Source organism: Herpailurus yagouaroundi, unplaced genomic scaffold (assembly GCF_014898765.1).
Source record: "Herpailurus yagouaroundi ecotype Mexico unplaced genomic scaffold, PumYag 202, whole genome shotgun sequence".
NCBI lineage: Eukaryota > Metazoa > Chordata > Mammalia > Carnivora > Felidae > Herpailurus > Herpailurus yagouaroundi.
The window spans coordinates 15,410,688-15,433,216 of NW_024412433.1; the positions used below are offsets into that span (position 1 = coordinate 15,410,688).

Sequence of the window (22,529 nt, forward strand, 5' to 3'; positions counted from 1 at the left end):
ACATGTTGAAATAATACCACTCTAATCAGTGCTAAACTTCACAAAATAAAGAGGCTACTGAGTTCAAATTCACACAGATACTTAAATGAAATTAAACTGAGAAAAGGAAAATCAGTAATATCGGTGAATAACATGGCTTAATATTCCAATGGGTTTTTACTGACTTAAAATTAGTAGGAAAGCTACCTTCTAACTTTCATTATTCTACAATCACAAAATGGGAAGAATTAATAAACATGTTTCTCTTAGACCGTTTATACACACTTGATTTTAACTTAATACATTTTATGCCTAAGAGAAATATTTTATAATTAAAAAATTAACATTTTTTTAAAAATTTTTTTTTAACGTTTATTTATTTTTTTTGGGGGGGGGACAGAGAGAGACAGAGCATGAACGGGGGAGGGGCAGAGAGAGAGGGAGACACAGAATCAGAAACAGGCTCCAGGCTCTGAGCCATCAGCCCAGAGCCCAACGCGGGGCTCGAACTCACGGACCGCGAGATCGTGACCTGGCTGAAGTCGGACGCTTAACCGACTGCGCCACCCAGGCGCCCCAAAAAATTAACATTTTACCAGTTGACAACGGTAGGACGTGTTAGTGCCTTCAAGGTATGCGCCTTTCCTTCAAGATCTGTCAAAACACACAGAGACAAACATTACTACTTGTGGTCTAGTTAATCGGAGCCAAATACCAGCCTTTTCCTAGAAATATTTTTACTTCCAAAAACCCACAGAAAAATTTGTGGGTTTTTTCTGAAAACACCATCTATCACACTAGCAAATGACATTTTATCACTGAAGAAAGCATATGGTTTATTACTATACACCTATCATAATGGCCAAAATCCAAAATACTAACATCACCAAATGTTGGCAATACGGTGCAAGAGGAACTCGTTCACTGCTGGTGGGAATGCAGAATGAACGGCCACTCTGGAAGACAAGTTTGGCAATTTCTTACAAAACTAAACATATTCTTTACAATATGATCCAGCAACTGAGCCTCCTTGATATTTACCCACATGAGTTGAAAGCTTATGTGTCAAAGAAAAACAAAAGACAAAAAACAAATACAAACATTTATAGCAGCCTTATTCATAATTGCCAAACCTGGAAGTAAGCAAGATGTCCTTCAGTAGGTGAATGGATAAACTGTGGTCCATCCAGACAATGGAATATTACTCAGCACTAAAAAGAAATAAGCTATCAAGCCGTGAAAAGCCACAGAGGAAATTTAAATGCATATTACTAAGTGAACGACGTCAATCTCAAAAAGCTACATACTATAGGATTCCAAATTTATGACATTCTGGGAAAGGAAAAGCTACTGGGACACTAAAAGGTTGCCGAAAGGAAGGCGGCATGAAGAGGCAGAGCACTGAGGATTTTTACGGTGGTGGAACCACTCTGTATGCTATAACAGCAGATAGACACGTATCATTACATATTTGTCAAAACATCACGCAATGTACAACACCGAGGGAGAGCCCCAGTGTAAAATAAGGTCTCTGACAACGATTTATCAGTCTAGGTTCACTGACTACAATAAATGTACTATGCTGGTGTGGGATTACTCATAATGGGGAAGGCTGCACATACGTGAGGGCTGGGGGTTTACAGGAAAATCTCTGAACCCTCTGCTCAATTTTGCAGTAAATCTGAAACTGCTCAAAAAAAATAAAGTCTCGGGGCGCCTGGGTGGCTCCGTCGTTTTAGCATCCAACTTCAGCTCAGGTCATGATCTCAAGGCTCGTGGGTTCGAGCCCCAAGTTGGGCTCTGTGCTGACAGCTCGGAGCCTGGAGCCTGCTTCAGATTCTGTGTCTCCCTCTCTCTCTGCCCCTCCCCTGCTCACACTCTGTCTCTCCATCTCTCTGCAAAAATAAACTTATAAACAGTATTTCACTGTGTATACAACACTTTTATCCAATATTTCAATGATTTGCTCAATTGCTTGTGAAGTAAATAGATTTGCAGTCATCATAGTCATTAAAGAAATATTTTAACATCAGCCCAAACTCACAGAGCCTGTAAGAGCTAACTAACGGTTTATTAATTTCCGCATTCCCTGTAAGGCAGCCAGATATACTAAAAAAAGGAATAGGTCTTAAAACCAGATATCCCTGGGTCCAAAATCCCCACTCTGTTCCTCATTAGCTATGCCTTTAGACAAATCATTCATTTATTCACCCATCTATCCTTCGGGGGTTGGGGGGGAATCTTATAAATCTACCTGCTATTTCTTGTGCCAGTTTATCCATATGTAAATAAGGACAACAACATATAAACAATTCATATCCACAATATTTGGATTTCTATAAATACAGGACAAGTCAGCAGAAAAAACAGGCTATTAATATCCATGAAAAAAAAAACCTCAATGCCCATCAAATACGAAATAGTCAGCCCCACTAGTTATCAAAGAAACACAAATAAAAACATTATCATTTCCCCCTATTGAATTTTTTTAATTAAAAAAACACATCACAAGCCTTGGCAAGGATATAGGAAACAAGCTTCTCTTGGCTTTGTTGGGGGAAGTGCAGCCACTTTGGAGAGCAACTTGGCAGCACCCAGACAAAGCTGAAGATGTAAGTTCCTATGACCTAGCAAATCCCTTCTAAAAAAATTTGCCCTGGAGAAATCCTGGCACGTGTGCACACTTACTTTACCCTATTTTGTTTTGTTAATTAAATGGTCCAACGTGACAGGTCACAGTATTTAATTGGCCCTTAATAAATGCTGAATCTCCTCGACAAATATTTAGTGAAGCCTACTCGGCTCCATACCTAACGCTTCCCATTCTGGAAATGTGCCCACGGTACTCAGAAAGTTCCCACTCCTGTGACAGAGACAGAAACGACAAACAGGCCTGACGTGGCAAAAACTGCTGGGTAAGTCCACAGGCTGTATTAAGAGAACAGACAAATGCAATCCTCTGTCCAGGAGGGGGAAAAGGTCAAGGAAGGCTGGCTAAGAACATAGTTGACCCACATTGTCTTTGGCAAAGGAGACGAGAGAGGACACGACAGGCTGTAGTAACAGCATCTACAGAAGCGCAGAGGTATTCAGGAACTCCTAAGTACCTATAAAAGCAGGCTGATAAATGACCCCACGGGTATCAGCCCCTAATCCCTGGAACCTGTAAATGTTATTTAGGAAAAGCATCTTTGTAGACGTGATTAAATGAAGGGTTTGGAGAAGAGGGAGCAGCCTGGGATTATGAGACGGACCTTAAATGCTGTCAAGGATGCCTTCAAAGTTTTGAGGGAAATGAATTTTAAATCTAGAATTGTACTCCTAGCTAAATTCCTCATTAGCTGCATTTAGAATAAAGAAATTTTCAGACAGGCAAAGACTTAAGAAACTTATTCTGCAAACAAACTCTGCTAAGAAATTACTTTAAAAAGTCCTCCACTATGTGCATATACTATTTTGATAGGTTTTTTTTCTTTAATGTGTTATTCATTTTTGAGAGAGAGACAGAGACAAAAGTGCAAGCTGGAGAGAGGCAGAGAGAGAAGGAGTCACAGAAACCGAAGCAGGCTCCAGGCTCTAGCTGTCAGCACAGAGCCTGATGCGGGGCTCGAACCCACAAACCATGAGATCATGACCTGAGCTGCAGTTGGATGCTTAACCAACTGAGCCCCCCAGGTGCCCCTTGATAGTAGTTTTAAAGACAATTTTATTAAAGCTAGAATTGACCGACGGTTTTGTACTATTTTACAAGAGCTACATCCCACAGGTTAAGGGCTTAGTCTCACAAGAGTATTCCCTACTTGCTAGTCATGAGTCACCAGCTGGTTATAAATCAGGGATTCCCACAATGCCCTCTTCAGGTTCAATAATTTGCTAGAATGGCTCACAGAACTCAGGAACACCCATTACTTATGTTTAGTGGCTTATTATAAAGAATAACAACAGCTCAGGAGCAGCTAAATGGGAGAGATACATATAGTAAGGTATAGGGGGAGGGAGAGACACAGGAAACTTCCAAACCCTCTCCAGGTGCGCCACCTTCCCAGCACCGGCTCTTCACCAACCCGGTGAACCCGGAAGTGTAACCAATTTCATTGTTCAAGAGTTTTTATCTCCGGCCCCTCACTGCTCCTCAGAGGTCAACGTGTGTGTCTATAGGTTTAAACCCTCTAATCACTGGGTCTCTGGGGTGACCAGCCCCATCCTGAGGCTATCTAGAGACCCCCCCCACCACGCCCTAAGTCATTTCATTAGCATAAACTCAGGTGTGATCAAAGGGAGTGTTTATGCATAACAAAAGATTCCTATCATTCAGGGAAACTTTAAGGGTCTTAGGAGGCAGGTACCAGCAGTGGGGACAAAGACCAAACATACTTTTGTATTACACAGCAGAATTCTGTTATCATTCTCTAGACTAGCAGCTTATTTTTATTTTTACTTAAGTTTATGTATTTATTTTTCCAGACAGAGAGAGATGAGGGGCAGAGAGACTAGTGAGAGAGAATCCCAAGCAGGCTCTGCACTGTTAGCATGGAGCCCCAACATAGGGCTCGATCTCACAAACAGTGAGATCATGACCTGAGAGCCACCCAGTGCCCCTACATTAGCAGTTTAAGTAGGAGGTAAAAGTGCGATCAGGTCAGTCACGTTAAAAACAAATCTTCCATTAGGTACAACTCCCTGGCGCTCCCCGCTCCTTGCTAGGGGGGATGCTGCCTGATTTGTGAATCATTTACTAAAACGAATTAGGTCTTCAACTCGAATGGTTGAACCGTCTTCTTTAACAACAACGAATAAAATAGAACAATTACAACAACATGCTGTAATGAAAGTTACGTTGACCATATTGGAATTAAGATTTAAAAACTTAATTTTCAAAAGCTATGTGAATGTAATCTTTCTCAAAACATCTCACTATACTGCACTCCCCCTTCTTGTGATGATGCGAGACAATCAAATGCCTAAGGGATCAGATGAAGAGAGGTGTGGAAGAGAGGCAGCCTCCAGCTCCCACTGCCCTCCGAGGACAGGTCAGGGGCAGGAGCATCCGATGGTTGACTACGAGTAACTACAACCATGGAGAGCGAAACTCAGCTCAGGGGGCACGACTATACACTGATTAGATAAAACATATTAAAATTACTTGCTTCTTTTTACTCTATTTACTACGTCTACCAGAAATTTAAAGTCATGTATGTGGCTCATATTTGTGGCTCTCACTGCCTTTCTCTGAGCCCAGCACTGCAGCTTAGCCAGTGCAATGGTGAAAAAAAGAAATGAGGAGCAGGAGTACTGGAAAAGGAGAACAGAACCTTCACTGTTTGTAGATCATTGCCGGTCTGACAAGAAAATCCAGAAGAATCATTCGAAAACTATCCAGACAGAATTCACACAGATATCTGGACACTAGGTAAATAATAAAAGTCTGTGGTTTTTCTATATACCTCTAGTAACCAGTTGGAAAATGGAAAGAGGGAAGCACCTGCTGGCTCAGTCGGTACAGCACGCAACACTTGATCTTGGAGTCATGAGTTCAAGCCCCAGGTTGGGGGTAGAGTTTACTTAAAAAAAGAAGATCATGAAAAGAGAAAAGATCTTAGCCACAACAATAAAGCAACTTTATTTATTTATTTATTTTTTTTAGAATCCTTCCTTAAACATTTATTTGATTTCAGCCTTCACCTTATTTCAAAGCCCTCTGTGCATGTCACTACCCATGAACTTATTTCTATACTAACATGGCATTCTCTCACAAAGCTACAAGTTCTTTAATAGCATGGACTAGATTATTATCATCTGTGTCTCCAAAACTCAGGACAATGGATGGTTGAAGGTTACATTCAGTAATGCTCTTTGCTCTGATTCTCCTTCACTCTTATGTCCTCATTGTTTTACTTCTTCTTTAGAAATTTAAAGCTGGACTTAGAAAGCATTTTTTCCCATTCTTTTCCCTCCCACCCCATTTACAGAAAGGAAAACTGAGATCAGAGTTATGTACCCAACTTCATACAACCAAATAGTGGCAGAATCAGAAATACAGCCCAGCTCTCCAGAGAACAAGAGCTACGCTAAGTGAAATAAAAGTCATGGTAAAGTTCTTGGCAGAATGCCTAGCACATAGTAGGCACTTCATAAATGATGGTCCATTTCTCTTCTTGGTCTAGTTGTCGTTCCACGATACTCCACGGCCTTTCTCTTCGAGAAACTCTTCCTGTTGCTTTTTTTTTTTTTTTACTTCCCAGTCTCTTGGGTAGATACAGCTACAGAGATTGTAGTTCTGAAAGTACTCGAGAGGAACAGTATTTTATAAATCTAACATTGCCAACTGCTGAAGGTATGCCATTAAAAATGGTAACTCGCCAGGACCAGAAACACCCCAATGAGAGTGCAGAGTTTTCCTGTTACATTTAATTAAAAGATCATTTTTATGACAACATCGTATTAGGGGTGATAAAAGGATCGTAAATTGCTTCATGAGGTCACCAAGAAAGTTCCAATGCCCCATTAGTTTTCATTGTCCAGTCCCCAGATATCAACACTCACTTTTATCACAAAGTACATAAAACATACGACCTTTCTGGTTGCAGTACACAAACGTTCCCCAAAATCATATTGAGCTTCTTTCACATCCTAAACTTATTACCACCAAGGGCACATGCAAAACGTGACTAATATTTTACATGCAGTAAAATGATGAAGTCCTGAAAAATTACGGATGTATGTGATTTGATCTATGAAACTTCACATATCTTTCTGTAAATATCACAACTCCAACCTCCTAATTTTGCTTTTATTTTTTATTTTTTTTTTTAATTTATATATGAAATTTATTGTCAAACTGGTTTCCATACAACACCCAGTGCTCATCCCAAAAGGTGCCCTCCTCAATACCCATCACCCACCCTCTCCTCCCTCCCACCCCCCATCAACCCTCAGTTTGTTCTCAGTTCTCAACAGTCTCTTATGCTTTGGCTCTCTCCCACTCTAACCTCTTTTTTTTTTTTTTTCCTTCCCCTCCCCCATGGGTTCCTGTTAAGTTTCTCAGGATCCACATAAGAGTGAAACCATATGGTATCTGTCTTTCTCTGTATGGCTTATTTCACTTAGCATCACACTCTCCAGTTCCATCCACGTTGCTACAAAAGGCCATATTTCATTTTTTCTCATTGCCACGTAGTATTCCATAGTGTATATAAACCACAATTTCTTTATCCATTCATCAGTTGATGGACATTTAGGCTCTTTCCATTATTTGGCTATTGTTGAGAGTGCTGCTATGAACGTTGGGGTACAAGTGCCCCTATGCATCAGTACTCCTGTGTCCCTTGGATAAATTCCAAGCAGTGCTATTGCTGGGTCATAGGGTAGGTCTATTTTTAATTTTCTGAGGAACCTCCACACTGCTTTCCAGAGTGGCTGCACCAATTTGCATTCCCACCAACAGTGCAAGAGGGTTCCCGTTTCTCCACATCCTCTCCAGCATCTATAGTCTCCTGATTTGTTCATTTTGGCCACTCTGACTGGCGTGAGGTGATATCTGAGTGTGGTTTTGATTTGTATTTCCCTGATAAGGAGTGACGCTGAACATCTTTTCATGTGCCTGTTGGCCATCCGGATGTCTTCTTTAGAGAAGTGTCTATTCATGTTTTCTGCCCATTTCTTCACTGGGTTATTTGCTTTTCGGGTGTGGAGTTTGGTGAGCTCTTTATAGATTTTGGATACTAGCCCTTTGTCCGATATGTCATTTGCAAATATCTTTTCCCATTCCGTTGGTTGCCTTTTAGTTTTGTTGGTTGTTTCCTTTGCTGTGCAGAAGCTTTTTATCTTCATAAGGTCCCAGTAATTCACTTTTGCTTTTAATTCCCTTGCCTTTGGGGATGTGTCGAGTAAGAGATTGCTACGGCTGAGGTCAGAGAGGTCTTTTCCTGCTTTCTCCTCTAAGGTTTTGATGGTGTCCTGTCTCACATTCAGGTCCTTTATCCATTTTGAGTTTATTTTTGTGAATGGTGTGAGAAAGTGGTCTAGTTTCAACCTTCTGCATGTTGCTGTCCAGTTCTCCCAGCACCATTTGTTAAAGAGACTGTCTTTTTTCCATTGGATGTTCTTTCCTGCTTTGTCAAAGATGAGTTGGCCATACGTTTGTGGGTCTAGTTCTGGGGTTTCTATTCTATTCCATTGGTCTATGTGTCTGTTTTTGTGCCAATTAAAGCAACTTTAAAATACCTCATGCACACAACACCTTACTTAAACATATGTGTATGCATGCACACATGTATAAAATGCTACTGATGGACACTAAATTCAAAAACAGACCAGTTAGTTCCTGGGTAGCAAAGATCATTACAATTCTGCCAAAACTAACCTATAAACCAAATGCAATCCCAATCAAAATCCTGGTAGGACTCTGTTACTTGTTTGTTTTGTATGATTACTTGATACTAGTTCCAAAGTGTATCTAGAAGAAAACCTTTCAAGATTTGCTAATAAAACGTGAGAACAAGAATACTTGGTACATACTAGCCCTGTTAGACGTCAAAAGGAACACTAACTATTCTGGCACAGAATTTTAAGACCAGAAACAGTCACTGGATTTTGATATCTGACAATGGCAGTATTTCAGAGCAGTGGTTAAAAGATTATTCAATAAATTAAGCAGCATTAAAGAAAACTCAGAACTGAGCCAATGGCTGGATTTAAGTCCTAGAAAGCTGAGGGGCAGATCCGAGAAGCAAACAATCAGCCAGGTAATCCCTCTCCTCCACAGTTCCCACGTCCCAAAAAGGATTTGTTTCTAAGTCTTTTTTCTGATTACGGAATCCTCTCCCGTGCTAGCAAGGCAGCCTGCACAGCCCAGTGCCTGGCCTGCAACTTTTGCGAAGAGAAACACTGCTTCTGTCCGAAGTGTGTGACACCGCTCCGCTCCCGTCTCTAACCCAGAGAACCACAGTAAACGTGACATTCACAGGGACCCAGCAGCCTATGAGCTAGGAGGCCCGTATCAAACACATGGACGTGTTGATCCGAGAATATTCTCTCCAGAACTTAAAACTGGAGTCGAATTAAGAGAATTTTCGAGAATTAAGAGATGCTAAAAAGCCTGCCAAAGTAAACTTGTCCTTTAAGATTGAGTTGAAGCCTCTCTGTGAGGTCCTCCTCGGTCCCACAGACAGAGCTACACTGACCCCTCTGTGCTGACTCATCCCCCCTCCCTTCCTGTCTAACACACAGAGGCATGAACAAATACAGAATGAGTAATCCCAAGTGGCTTGACAGATGCAACACAGAAAATGAGGGAAGTTAGAAGTGAAAATGAAATATAGAAACAGGCAGCAGATAGAATGAGGTGGGTTTTTTAAGCAAAGCAGTTGGTTGATCCAATTTGTTTTATCATGATTCCTTGGGCTATCACAGAAAAGAAACCATAAAGGATTCCAGGTACGTAGTTACTGGAATAGCCCAAGTGAAGGACAAAGAGGTCCAAAGTTTAGGGCAATAGTTACAGAAGGATTAACTGTAGAGATTTTTCTCAAGTAAAGCCAATAGGATACGGGGGATGTGAAGATTAATCGTGGAAGATTAGCATCAACACTTCTAGAACGTTGGGTGACTTGTACTAGACATGAGGAAATGAGAGGGAAAGCAACCACATGGGAGACTGCACGAGGACAGGGATGGATACTAAGTGTGTGGGAATGACCAGGAGAGATATTCAAAATTTTTGTCAGAAATATAGGACTGGGGCTCCCAGCAGAGCTGTAGGTGTAGATGTGGATTTTAGAGTCATCACTGACCCTACCCGCATTCGAGTCCAAACCATGAAATCCCTCAAAAATAGTATATGCACCTGTAAGGACAGACGCCACAAAAGCCAGTTAGAAAGGTTAAAAAAAAAAAAAAAAAAAAAAAAGCAATCCCTACCAAAATAACACCAGCATTCTTCACAGAGCTAGAACAAACAATCCTAAAATTTGTATGGAACCAGAAAAGACCCCGAATAGCCAAAGTAATCGTGAAAAAGAAAACCGCAGCTGGAGGCATCACAATCTCAGACTTCAAGACCTATTACAAAGCTGTAATCATCAAGACAGTATGGTACTGGCACAAGAACAGACACTCAGATCAATGGAACAGAACAGAGAACCCAGAAATGTACCCACAAACATATGGCCAACCAATCTTTGACAAAGCAGGAAAGAATATCCAATAGAATAAGACAGACTCTTCAGCAAGTGGTGCTGGGAAAACTGGACAGCGACATGCAGAAAAATGAACCCGGACCACTTTCTTACACCATACACAAAAATAAACTCAAAATGGATGAAAGACCTAAACATAAGACAAGAAGCCATCAAAATCCTCGAGGAGAAAGCAGGCAACAACCTCTGTGACCTCGGCCACAGCAACTTCTTACTCAACACGTCTCCGGAAGCAAGGGAAACAAAAGCAAAAATGAACTACCGGGACCTCATCAAAATAAAAAGCTTCTGCACAGCGAAGGAAACAATCAGCAAAACTAAAAGGCAACCAAAAGAATGGGAAAAGATATTTGCAAATGACATATCAGATAAAGGGTTCGTATCCAAAATCTATAAAGAACTTAATCAATTTCAACACCCAGACACTTAACAACCCAGTGAAGAAATGGGCAAAAGACAAAAATAGACACTTCTCCAAAGACATTCAGATGGCAAACAGACACATGAAAAAATGCTCTATATCATGCATCATCAGGGAAATACAAATCAAAACCACAATGAGATACCACCTCACACCTATCAGAATGGCTAAAAATTAACAACTCAGGCAACAACAGATGTTGAGGAGGATGTGGAGAAAGGGGAACAGTTTGCACTACTGGTGGGAATGCAAACTGGTACAGCCACTCTGGAAAACAGTATGGAGGTTCCTCAAAAAACTAAAAATAGAACTACCCCACAACCCAGAAATTGCACTACTAGGGGGATACAGGTGTGCTGTTTCGAAGTGGCACATGCATCCCAATGCTTATAGCAACACTATTGACAATAGCCAAAGTATGGAAAGAGCCCACATGTCCAGATGAATGGATAAAGAAGATGTGATGTACACACACACACACACACACACACACACACACACAGACAGGCGCGCGCGCGCGCGCACACACACACACACACACACACACACACACACACACTAGAGTATTACTCGGCAATCAAAAATAATGAAATCTTGCCATTTGCAACTACATGGATAGAACTGGAGGGCATTATGCTAAGGGAAATTAGTCAAGTCAGAGAAAGACAAATATCATATGACTTCACTCATATGAGGAATTTAAGATACTAAACAGATGAACATAAGGGAAGGGAAGCAAAAAGAATATAAAAAACAGGAAGGGGGACAAAACAGAAGAGACTCTTAAATATAAAGAACAAACAGGATTGCTGGAAGGGCTGTGGGAGGGGGGATGGGCTAAATGGGTAAGGGGCATTAAGAAATCTACTCCTGGGGCACCTGGGTGGCGCAGTCGGTTAAGCGTCCGACTTCAGCCAGGTCACGATCTCGCGGTCCGTGAGTTCGAGCCCCGCGTCGGGCTCTGGGCTGATGGCTCAGAGCCTGGAGCCTGTTTCCGATTCTGTGTCTCCCTCTCTCTCTGCCCCTCCCCCGTTCATGCTCTGTCTCTCTCTGTCCCAAAAATAAATAAACGTTGAAAAAAAAAATTTAAAAAAAAAAAAAAAAAGAAATCTACTCCTGAAATCATTTGTTGCACTGTATGCTAACTAACTGGATGTAAATTAAACAATAAATTAATTTAAAAAATAATAAGAACACTGTTCTACAAACCAAGGGCAGACAATGAAGGTCAATAAGGACACTGTCAGGAGTGTCAAAGGCTACAGAGAAGGCAACAAGTAGATATAATATTAATGCTCAAGTACTTGGCCTGGCCTGAGACAATCTATCACACTTTCTCATCTTCCTTATCAGGAAATTTCTAAATTATAATCTGTACATATTACTCAACCAGCTAGCTATTCAAATGCATATTTTATCAACAGTAAGTCCGCTCTTTCAGAATTCCTGAGCTCCCACTAATAAGCATATACTGGTCATTCTGGGTCAGGTTGTTGGCCTTCCCAAATTTTTCTGGTGTCATGTTCAAGTCTCTCAACTCAATTTAATAGACCCTATCTCACATCCTTTACTGTGCTGGGATGCAAACACTAATTCATGCAACAAAATATGAGTTACTTCTATATGCTGGGCACTGGGTATGCATCAGTAGATAAAACACAAAAATATACCTGTCCTCACAGAGCTTTCTTTCTAGCGCAGGGATACATTAAACACAGCTACTGTCCCCTAAGGAGCCCCAAAGAAACACATCATGTTCCAGACTTGTTACCTAGCAAGATAACAAACACATTTATTATTTCATGAAGCCAATGTGAAATCAATCAGTAACAAGAAATACAAAGCTATAATTAATCACCTACAGTGAACCTGCCTGTCCACTGAAATCATACAATACAAACAAACACTATTAACTTAAACACACATGCAGTCAGCTCTCAGTTACCTGGGTAAACTATCAGTGCATCAAGAGCAATTCCTTAATACTGACTCATGTTTCTGGGTTATATCCCATCCAAACGTCTACCATGTAGTCTTCTAACACGATATAGTGTGAAAATATACAGTTTTAAGACTTCATAAACTAACTCAAATCATTACACATGCCAGTTTTACTATGTGCACCACTTTTCAAATGAACTTGCAGAGACATGCTCCCTAAATCCAATACCCTTCAATTCATTTCCCAGAGCCCATTAACCGAAGCTCCTGAAACTCTTCCCAAACTCAATTCATCTCTGAAGCCGCCTCAAACTAATAAGCCTCCAAGCACCGACCTAGCTTCAGTCTAAGAGTTCAGTCTCTAAACTTGAAGGATCACAACAAGCCCCTTTTGGTAAAAACTACTGGTATTCCAAACACGTGTACCTTTAATACTGTGTATATGTACTACTGTCCTAGCATACTGTAAATACTACAAATCATGCATAAAACATGGAAATTCTTAAAAAGAAGTAAAGTCTCTAACCTTTTCTTCCTGCACCCTAGCGATGGGTTGCATACACACCTGGAACACAAGGACCCGACAAGAAAGACTCATCCAAAGAAACTCATCCAAAAGAAACTGAAGCTCAGAGGTTAAGGAGTTTGCTGTGCTCATAAAAATGAGACAAAACTAGATTTGGGGATTCAAGTAACAGTGTGGCCCCAAAGCTCAAGCCTTTCGTCACCCTTTTCTCCCAGGCCAATCTCCTTCCTTACACCTGGGGTCCCATGAGCTCCCTCCCTGACCTCACAGGGTGCTCCTAACCAGCTGCCACCTCTCACAATGCTCCCACCTCAAGATGCTACTAGATAAAACAGGAATTCCTTTTATGCCTCAGTAAATGACACACAAACCAAACACTATGAATTTCTAAAGAGAGTGCTATGCTGTCTAAAAAAGCATACAGTCTACAAAGAGAGGCTTAGTTTCAGGGTAAATGATGAATACAAATTCTTAAACTCTAGCATGTCAGCAACACCAGGAGTTACAATTCAAAAGGAAAATGACTTAAGAAAATATTCACTATGGATATGTAAAAAAATAATGACACACATATTATGGTCCATGTGGTATAATTTCAATTAATGTTAATTCTGTTTACATTAAAATTATGTCAAATACAGTTCTAAGATTAATTGTGGTTTATTCTGGTCGTCTATGAACTAAAATAAACTCCATGCTTCATCTTAGAAATAACTCAGGGGTGCCTGGGTGGCTTAGTCAGTTAGGTTAAGTGTCTGACTTCGGCTCGGGTCATGATCTTGTGGTTCATGGGTTCAAGCCCCACATAGGGCTCTGCTGATAGCTCAGACCCCGGAGCCTGCTTTGGATTTTGTGTCTCCCTCTCTCTGCCCTTCCCCTGCTCACTCTCTCTCTCTCTCTCTCTCTCTCAAAAATAAACATTAAAAAAAAAAATTTTTTTTTAAAACTCAACAAGAGGTTTCAAGTCCAGAGATCAACGGTCCCAAATGGGAAGAGAGGAATTTCTGGTTGTTTCACTGTTACAGTAAAAAAAAAAAAAAAAAAAAAAAAGTCAAGGTCCAGGATGAGGATTACTACAAGGTCCAGAATAAGAAACCTATATGGTTGAAGATCCTGGCCAAAATGATACTGAATATTTTACAGAAACATCAGAAGAAACATCAATGAAGAAAAATGAACTCTATTACATTTCCACAAAATCAATTTAGAACTGAAATAATATTCAAAGGTTAAGAGCTATCTATTGCAGCAATCAGCATAGTTACTATCTAATAAAACCCATGCAAATACCCCAGCGAATTCCGAGTAGTAAACACATAAAATGAACACACAGAGAAATGCACAAAGCAAACTAATAAAATTTCAAAGAAACCAAAGAAAGAAACAGGGCACAGATAACAAAAATCCTGAGACAAGAGGAAGAGGAAAGGCAGGTGAAGAAAAAGAACGCTGATGGAGAAGATCATAACACTACTGAGCACGAAAGGATTACAAACAAGGAAACTGAACTCCAGAAAGGCTAACTGGTGTGGAAAACACCACACCGCCAGGCACGATATGGCCAGTGCACATCAGCAGCCATGGTGACAGGGTTAGAAACACCTTGGGCCAGACCCCCAATGCTCTTCCTGCAACAGAGCCCACATGAGCCTCCTCATTTGCTGGTTGTGCAGTCTCCCTCCTACTCCTAGAACCTTCCATTCATTCAGCAATTATTGTCTCAATTGAAAGAATCAATGAATAAAGTTTCACAAGCTCTTAATTGTTTTGTTTTTCCACCCTCTGTTTTGTGCTTCCCCCTGGGCTGTGATTTATCCACACAGCTCTCCTAGTTCCCTTTCTATCTGCCAGCCCTGCTCTTCCCCAACTGCCTTGGACATCCCATCTGTGCACCAAACTCAAACTCAACTCAACTCTTTCTTCAAATCCAACTTATGTCTCCTTTTGCTCAGCTGACCTTTCCCTGGATGCCCTGGCCAAACACAACCATTCTGACCTCTGCATGGCTCACTCAACATTAACCACATCTCGTGCGTATCTTTCTACAGCTTGAACATTCTTGTCTTTAAGAAAAAGTTCCTACTCCTCTTTAAATGACGTACACTTTTATTATATGACGGATTCTCTCACATACTGGATTCATAATACCTCGTTATTGCTTACCAAAAAACTACTCCTGAAGGACACAGAAAAACAAAACAAACAAAAGACAAAGAGGTACAAGGAAACTTTTGGAAGTGATAAATATATTAATTACCTTGACTGTGGTGACGGTTACATAGGTGTATGTATGTACAAACTCCAACCGTATACATTAAATATATGCAGATTTTTGTATATCAATTAAAAAGCAGAGAAAGGAAGGTGGAAGAACAAAGAAGAAAAAACTGAAGAAAAAGAGAAGACAGAGAAGGCGGCAAGCAACTAACACAGGAGGTCAACTGTGTGCCCTGAACTACCATCTGTTGTCTCCCTTAATGCTCACAATAACTCCGTGAGGGAGAATTAAAATATTTATGTTAATTAAAATATTTATGTTAAAGAAACTGAAATGAAAGGCTTAGAAAGGTTAAGGAACCAGCTCAAATTTACATAGCAAGTTTTATACACATGGTTGGCAATGATTCCTTCTCCACTCCACAGCAGAGTTGATGATATAGGATAATTAATGTATTTAGGAATGCCACCTGAATCATTATCAAGGTCATATCACAAAAGGTATTTAAAACAAGAGGGGACTCTTGTTAACAAGTTACTTGAATGAGAAGTACACTATGTCAACCTATTTCAATGTGCTTTATATACATTTCTGGAAAATGAAAGCACAAGATAAATCCTAAATTACTAGTGTTAAAATACAATAAACTAGGTAATGTCCCTCTCAATTTTCTCCTACTTACAATATCTCTTCTCAGTCTCCCCTAACTAAAGGTTACAATACATTAGACGTTTCTTTGAAGTATTATTTGTATATGCAAAGATAATAATGCTGCTTCAGAAGAGAAGGCAATAATAAAAAGTGGATAGGGGCGCCTGGGTGGCTCAGGCGGTTGGGCGGCCGACTTCAGCTCAGGTCATGATCTCACAGGCACAGTCCATGAGTTCGAGCCCCGCATCGGGCTCTGTGCTGACAGCTCAGAACCTGGAGCCTGCTTCGGATTCTGTGTCTCCCTCTCTCTCTCTCTGCCCCTCCCCTGATCATGCTCTGTCTCTCTCGGTCTCAAAAGTAATTAAAAACATTTTTTAAAAAGTGGATAACTTAGAATATATTGCACACTCTAAATACAGTTAAAATAGTTAACATTTATGAAGTGCTGACTGTGTGCAGACACTTACCTCATATAAATCCTTATTACAACCTACAGGTAGATTCTATTATGATCCCTATTTTACAGAAGAAGCAATGGAGTCATAGAGAGGTTAAACAAGCTGCCCAAGGTCATACAGCTAATAAGAAGTAGAGCCGGGACTCAAATCCAAGCAATCTTAACTCCGAGTCCATATTCCGACGCACCAAATTACAATGGAAACGAGCACATTTTAGAGAAAAATTATTTAAAGAAGCACTAAAATGCAGAACTGGCCAAATCAAAAGTAGATGCACAAAAATTTCCCAAGGGGAAGGGCACATATGAATTATCCCTACAGTCATTTATGAAACTTACAATGAAATATTAGGCCTAATATGTGCAAAACTGCCTAGGAACAAAAAGAGAAAAGCGAAGAAAGTCAAACAAGGTTGATTATAAAAGTTACTAAAAAGAACTTTAAAGGAAAGCATCCACTGTGGTTTTGCACTACAACTAAGACCGAAGAACCTTAAGTCAAACAATGACAAGACTGGAGGAAAGCGGAGCTGGGAAAAATATACAGAACAAAGAAAAAGGAGAGCAAGGACAACTACGGTGTCAACAATGGAAGGACACAAGGGATGATGGTCAGGAACACTTATGCTAATATTTGGAAGGACAAACGAAGGAAAAAAGGAAACAACCTAAAGGTCTAGCAACAGAGCAAAGGGGAAATAAAATGTGGTCTAGCCCTGAAATGTCAGAGCACGTCACCGTGAAAAGAAATGAACTACACAGATATGTACATACCTACTCTGATGAAATGCAACGGAGGAAACCACAATGATTAAGTGATAAGGAGTGAAAAAAGGTACGTTGCAAAATACATACAATACTATCTGCAGTTTAAAAACACAATACCATACACTGTTGGGGGATAGTAAAACTGTACAGAAATGCAGACGAATAATAAAATTCAGATCACCAAGTTCATGTCAGTGGTTTGACATGGAGGATTTGACAGTGGAGGATTTGAGGGAGGGAAACAGGTCTCTTTCTTTGGATTAAACATTATAAAATACTTTTCAGACATACAGAGAGCACTTTTTTTTTTAACAGAAAGAAAATAAAAAAGGAACGTGATAATTAGATTATGGCATTCCAAACTGCATTATATTCCTGATCCAAAAAATTCCAAAAGGGCAATGATAATGATTCCTGAACAGGAGGATATATCCTTAAGTATTCACATTCGAGTACAAGAAGAAAATTCTAGTTCAATTCTCTCAATTCAGTTCATTTCTCTTTATTTATGCTCTCCCTGTAAAAACAGGGCTGTGGGGGCTGGGGGAGGGCAGTAAAACTATGTGTAATCAAAATAAATATTGTCCTGAATGTCATCACGGCTCCTTTCCTGATATAACGGTGTCTTCGGAGGGAAGAGCCCCAGAGAGGAGGCCCAGTGCCTGGGCTAATAACACAGACTCTGGAACCAAACTGCTTGACAGGAGATCCAGCACACCTTAAGCAAGTCACTTTAGATCCCCTGGGCCTCAATTTCCTCATCTGTGAAATAAAACGGATTTTAAAAGAAAAACAAAAAAAACTATTAAAATTGAGAAGAAAACAGAACGAGCATCTGACCAGAGGGAGTATTAATTATTGCAAAGGCGTCGGCTATTAGCCTTCTTCCAAAGACCGTTAGTTTAGAAGAAAAACCAGGATTTGTACCAGAAAAATATAATTGTGGTTACTTTCTAAATCAAGTAGGGGATAACAAAGCTGACCATGACAGGACAGGAAAACGGACAGCTTTTTCACCTCCCGCGCAGTCAATGTTAGGGTAGCAGGGTAAGCGTTTTATTTTTCTAATAGTCTTCGGTATCATTATAACATCTCCAGTGTGTACATATTTGCAAACATACACACCTGAACTAAATTCAAGGTAAAACGCTATTCCCTGGCTCCCTTGTTCACCTGTCAGCCCAATTCATCTTAGAAAACCAGGCTATCACCTCCACTGTGAAGATTCCCCCTTCCCCTCCTCTGCTCCATCTGTACAGTACCATACTGCAATACATCTGCGCTTACACCTTCTTCGCCTACACCACAGAATGTCCATACGCCTCATTCTTTTCGTGAACCATGAGGACCTCTTTGAGAACAGAGACCAGCAATCATTTGCAAATTCCCAGTTTGTCGCAAGATAGGCACTAAATACGCACGTGAATGAATAAATCAATTGGACTATATTCTCTTATAACAAATACCTTCAGAAACAAGTAGAAACCTGTATTTGGAGGTGGTTTATCCAAAAGATCATTTAGGTGTCTTCAGTTCTATTTAAGAATTAGCAGATCAGTTGAAACCACTGAATCATCTACCAGTTTTTTTTTTTAATTTTTTTAATGTTTATTTATTATTTTTGAGAGACAGACAGAGTGTGAGCAGGGGAGGAGCAGAGAGAGAGGGAGACACAAAATCCCAAGCAGGCTCCAAGCTCTAAGCTGTCAGCAGAGAGCCAGATGCGGAGCTCGAACTCATGAAACCATGCCATCATGACCTGAGCCAAAGTCGGACACTTAACTGACTGAGCCACCTAGGTGCCCCATTATCTACCAATTCTTTATGCCTCAAAGTGGGAAACATTAGAAGTATGGAAGTATACTCCAGTAAAAACAGAAGCTAAACTTTGAAATTAAAAGAACTAAGGCATTTAAAATGTCAAGGAAACAAAAGTAGTCTAAAAACTTTCTTATGAAACTAAAAATAGCATGTATGAGAAGATATCACAAGATTTAATGTTTATATCTTCTCCTTTTCTCCTCTTTCAGAAGAGAACTAATCATAAGTCAGATGAAAGGATTTTCCCTATTAAAGTGGATAAAATCAAAACTAAACCATGTATTAAATCAATTTCACATGATGCTTCTATAGTGAGGTTTTGTAAAGACCCTATCAGTCAGCTAAAGATGGGCTGATTTTTAACTTAACAATTCTTGGCAATTTTTTGGAAATTGCCAGGGCTCCACTAGAAGGTACTGACTCGCAAAAAATCAATTCCAGGCCTTCCTTGGGCTACTACAGAAGGGGTGTCCCTCCTCCCAGCTAAGGGGCTGGCCTCACTTGGATCCCACCCCCTCCCAAGTTCTCAGGAACTTTGCACAAAGAAGCGAGCACTTTTCTCATCTGTATTCAACCTCTCCCTTCCAAGGAACACCTTCCCATCGGCTTTTAAATTTAAACAATACTCAATTTCCCTCTCCTTGGAGCCCCCACCCCCGCAGGCACACTGCTTCTGACTATGCCCGCACTTCCCTGGCCACTCCTCCCATCTGCGGTGCCTCCTCTACCCAGCTCTATCCCAGGCCTCCCCCAGGTCATATTCTAGTCTCTTCACAGGCAATCTCACCCAGGCCAGAGGGGTTCACCCACCACCTCCACACTGATGGCTCCAAAACAGTAAAACTAGTAATCGCTGGACATCTCCTTCTCTCAACCTGTAAACTATTAATCACCTTGTCTGGCAATTCTACCTCCAAATTTCCTTTTTCTCAGTATTTCTGCTCATGATATGAGGCTCTTAAGAGGATCAAAGGGGCTAACATGATAGTGCTTTGAAGGGAGACAGGGGGACTTAAATCTGAGTATTAGTATTCATTAAATTTAAATCTCCTTGAAAACAGGGCCTTTATCAAATTCATCTTTTTATTTATTCCACACGGCACACCAACGGTGCTGTGCAGGCAGATGGCATTGAGTAAGCGTACTGCAATGCATTATCTGCATTGGCTTAATACACATTCAACTGAAATAGCCATATACTTCACAGCTTGTATTTCCCAAACCACATTATTATTCTGTCTCCTAAGAGGTGAGAATTTTAAGTGTACCTTCGATCATTATGATGCTGGCTTACCTAAGTGAGAAAACCCTGTCACCTTTTTTGGCCTGGCGTTCCTGACAACATCCAAATCCCATCAAGTCCAAAGCTCACCTAAAGATCCTTGGTTCCCAAACGTTCTTGTTTGGAGGGGAAATTTTAAGTGTTACAGGAACATTTAGGCCGGGAGGCAGAATGCTTCAAAAAGTTCCCCATCTCATTTTTCTATCTTGCGATGTGAGCTAGAGTACGCTGGGTAGGAACCAACACGGTGAAATGAAAAGAAGGTTATCGTTCAAAAGTTCTCAAACTCTCGCATTATGTACATTTGATTACAGACTCAGAACGCAAGACTGTAAAATCTCACCACATCAGTTCAAAAAGTCCCTCATTTCCATCTCAATCACAATCCTCATTATACTCTTCATTCACACAGCACTTTTCCTTCATTGCACTTCTCATAACCTGTAATTATATATTTATCTGTAGGATGATTTGCTTCATACGTTTCCTCCATGAGGGCAAGGATCACCTCAATTCTGTTCATTGCTGTATTTCCAGCACTTACATGGTGCCTAAAATATAACAGGAGTTAAAAGGCTGTAGCTGAGAAATTAATTGAATGAGGAATAGAAGTAGGCATTTAAGCAGGAAAGCACATAAGCAATGAGAAAGATCCTGAGGCTCTAAAATCTGACCCCCCAAACCAGTGGGCATGATTTTCCGCTCATAATTTATCCATCCTTTGTTTCTCCATCCCCTTTTCCTTCCTTCCTTCCTCCCTTCAAGGACATTTTAGACTGAAAAAATATTTCAGCTTTGAATCCCGACCAGACATCTTAATAAATCCAGTAACTGAGACCCAAAGACACCAGGTGACCTGTCACCTGGACCCTGCTCATAAAAGAAGAGACAGCACGAAAAGCCTAAAGAACAAGCCACAGTGACTACAGAAGTCTTAGTCATCCCTAAGGGTCAGAACTGTGCAAGAAGATGCCAGAAAACAAAAGGATGAAGCCTATGCAACTGACTACCACGTCACCACACCTCTTCCCTGTAATAACCTTCTAATTCGCTTCAGGAGCCAACTCAGCGACAACCTTCACCTCCCAGGACTAATCTGGGGAAACAAACAAGGTTGCAGTGGTCATGAAAGGTCTTCAAACTACAGCTCTCCAGGGCCCGCCCCCCCCCCGCCCCCCAAAAATCCACCGTGGCAACAATTCAGCCAGCCACCAAAGAGAGGCAGCATAATATAGTGGTTAGATTCAAGAGCTCTGGAGTTTTAGACAGCCTAGTCTGAACCCCAGCTTCTCTTACTTGCTGTGATCTGGGGCAAGTTATGTGTCCAAACTGCGGTTTCTCTAGCTGTAAAATGGGAATGAGCACCACAACAGAGGGCTGTTAACTGTGTGAAGATATCACGTACAATGCACTTTGTACAGAGCCCGGCATGTAATAAACTCTCAATAAATGTCAACTATTTGTCACTGTATTCAGCCGTAATCGCTTTCGCAAGGCCTATTTCCCTCTCTAGCTGCCATATAATTTTAAAGACGTTGTTCTACCCTTTCCATGTTGGAAGGGCCATACATACAATAGCTTAGAGCACATTTTCTAAATCCAGACCGGGGGAACCAGTTAAATGTCGCTGCGTCTCAGGTGGCTCACCTATGGAGCGGGCCCGATAACTACTCCCCCGCAGGACTGCTGATAGCGAGCACCACCTCAGCGTTACACATTCTATTACTGGATGTGTAATTAAAACGCACTTACGGAAAAGTAAACCTGCAACTCTCAACCCCAACCATCGGCCAACCGTGGCCCCACCAGCCAGGGGGCCAGAACAAATATCAAGGTGGACCCCGCTCACCCACCCAATGTCTGCCCCCAGCCGGCAGCAACAGACACCCCCGCGCGTCCCTCCAGCAGGGTTTCCCGCAATCGCAGGGCTATATCCTCGCAGGGACCGCGTCAAGGCCCACCCAAAGGAAGATGCCAGCACCCCACCCCCCACTGCCCGCCAAGCCGCCCGCCCCTACAGAGCCGGGAAGGACCCAGGGCATCCTTCCTCCCCCGGACTGCGCGGACGCCCGCGCTGCGGTTCCCCCAGCTCACGTGAGCCCTTCGGCCCAGGCCCCAGTCACCCGCTTCCCGGACCCCACGTCGGCGCCTCCCACCCTGCCCGGCTGCCTCCCCCACTACGCCGCGGGCCGCCACGCGACCCCGCGGCCGCCTGCGCGCCCACCCCCGGGGCCCGGCTCCGCGGCCTCGTCGGGCACCCGGGGCCCGC

The 22,529-nt window shown here is 41.5% G+C and overlaps 1 protein-coding gene across 4 annotated transcripts in view; it reads right to left on the reverse strand.

Moving 5' to 3' along the window:
- ACSL3 (acyl-CoA synthetase long chain family member 3) overlaps positions 1-22,529 on the reverse strand; it is a 79,293-nt gene that overhangs the window by 56,109 nt on the left and 655 nt on the right. For 3 of the 4 annotated variants that reach the window (XM_040450879.1, XM_040450881.1, XM_040450880.1), the window contains exon 2: positions 576-633. The exons of the other annotated variant lie outside the window; for it this stretch is intronic. The gene's annotated coding sequence lies outside the window, so the exon portion shown is untranslated. The remainder of the gene's footprint in view (positions 1-575; positions 634-22,529) is intronic. 4 annotated transcript variants of the gene reach the window in all.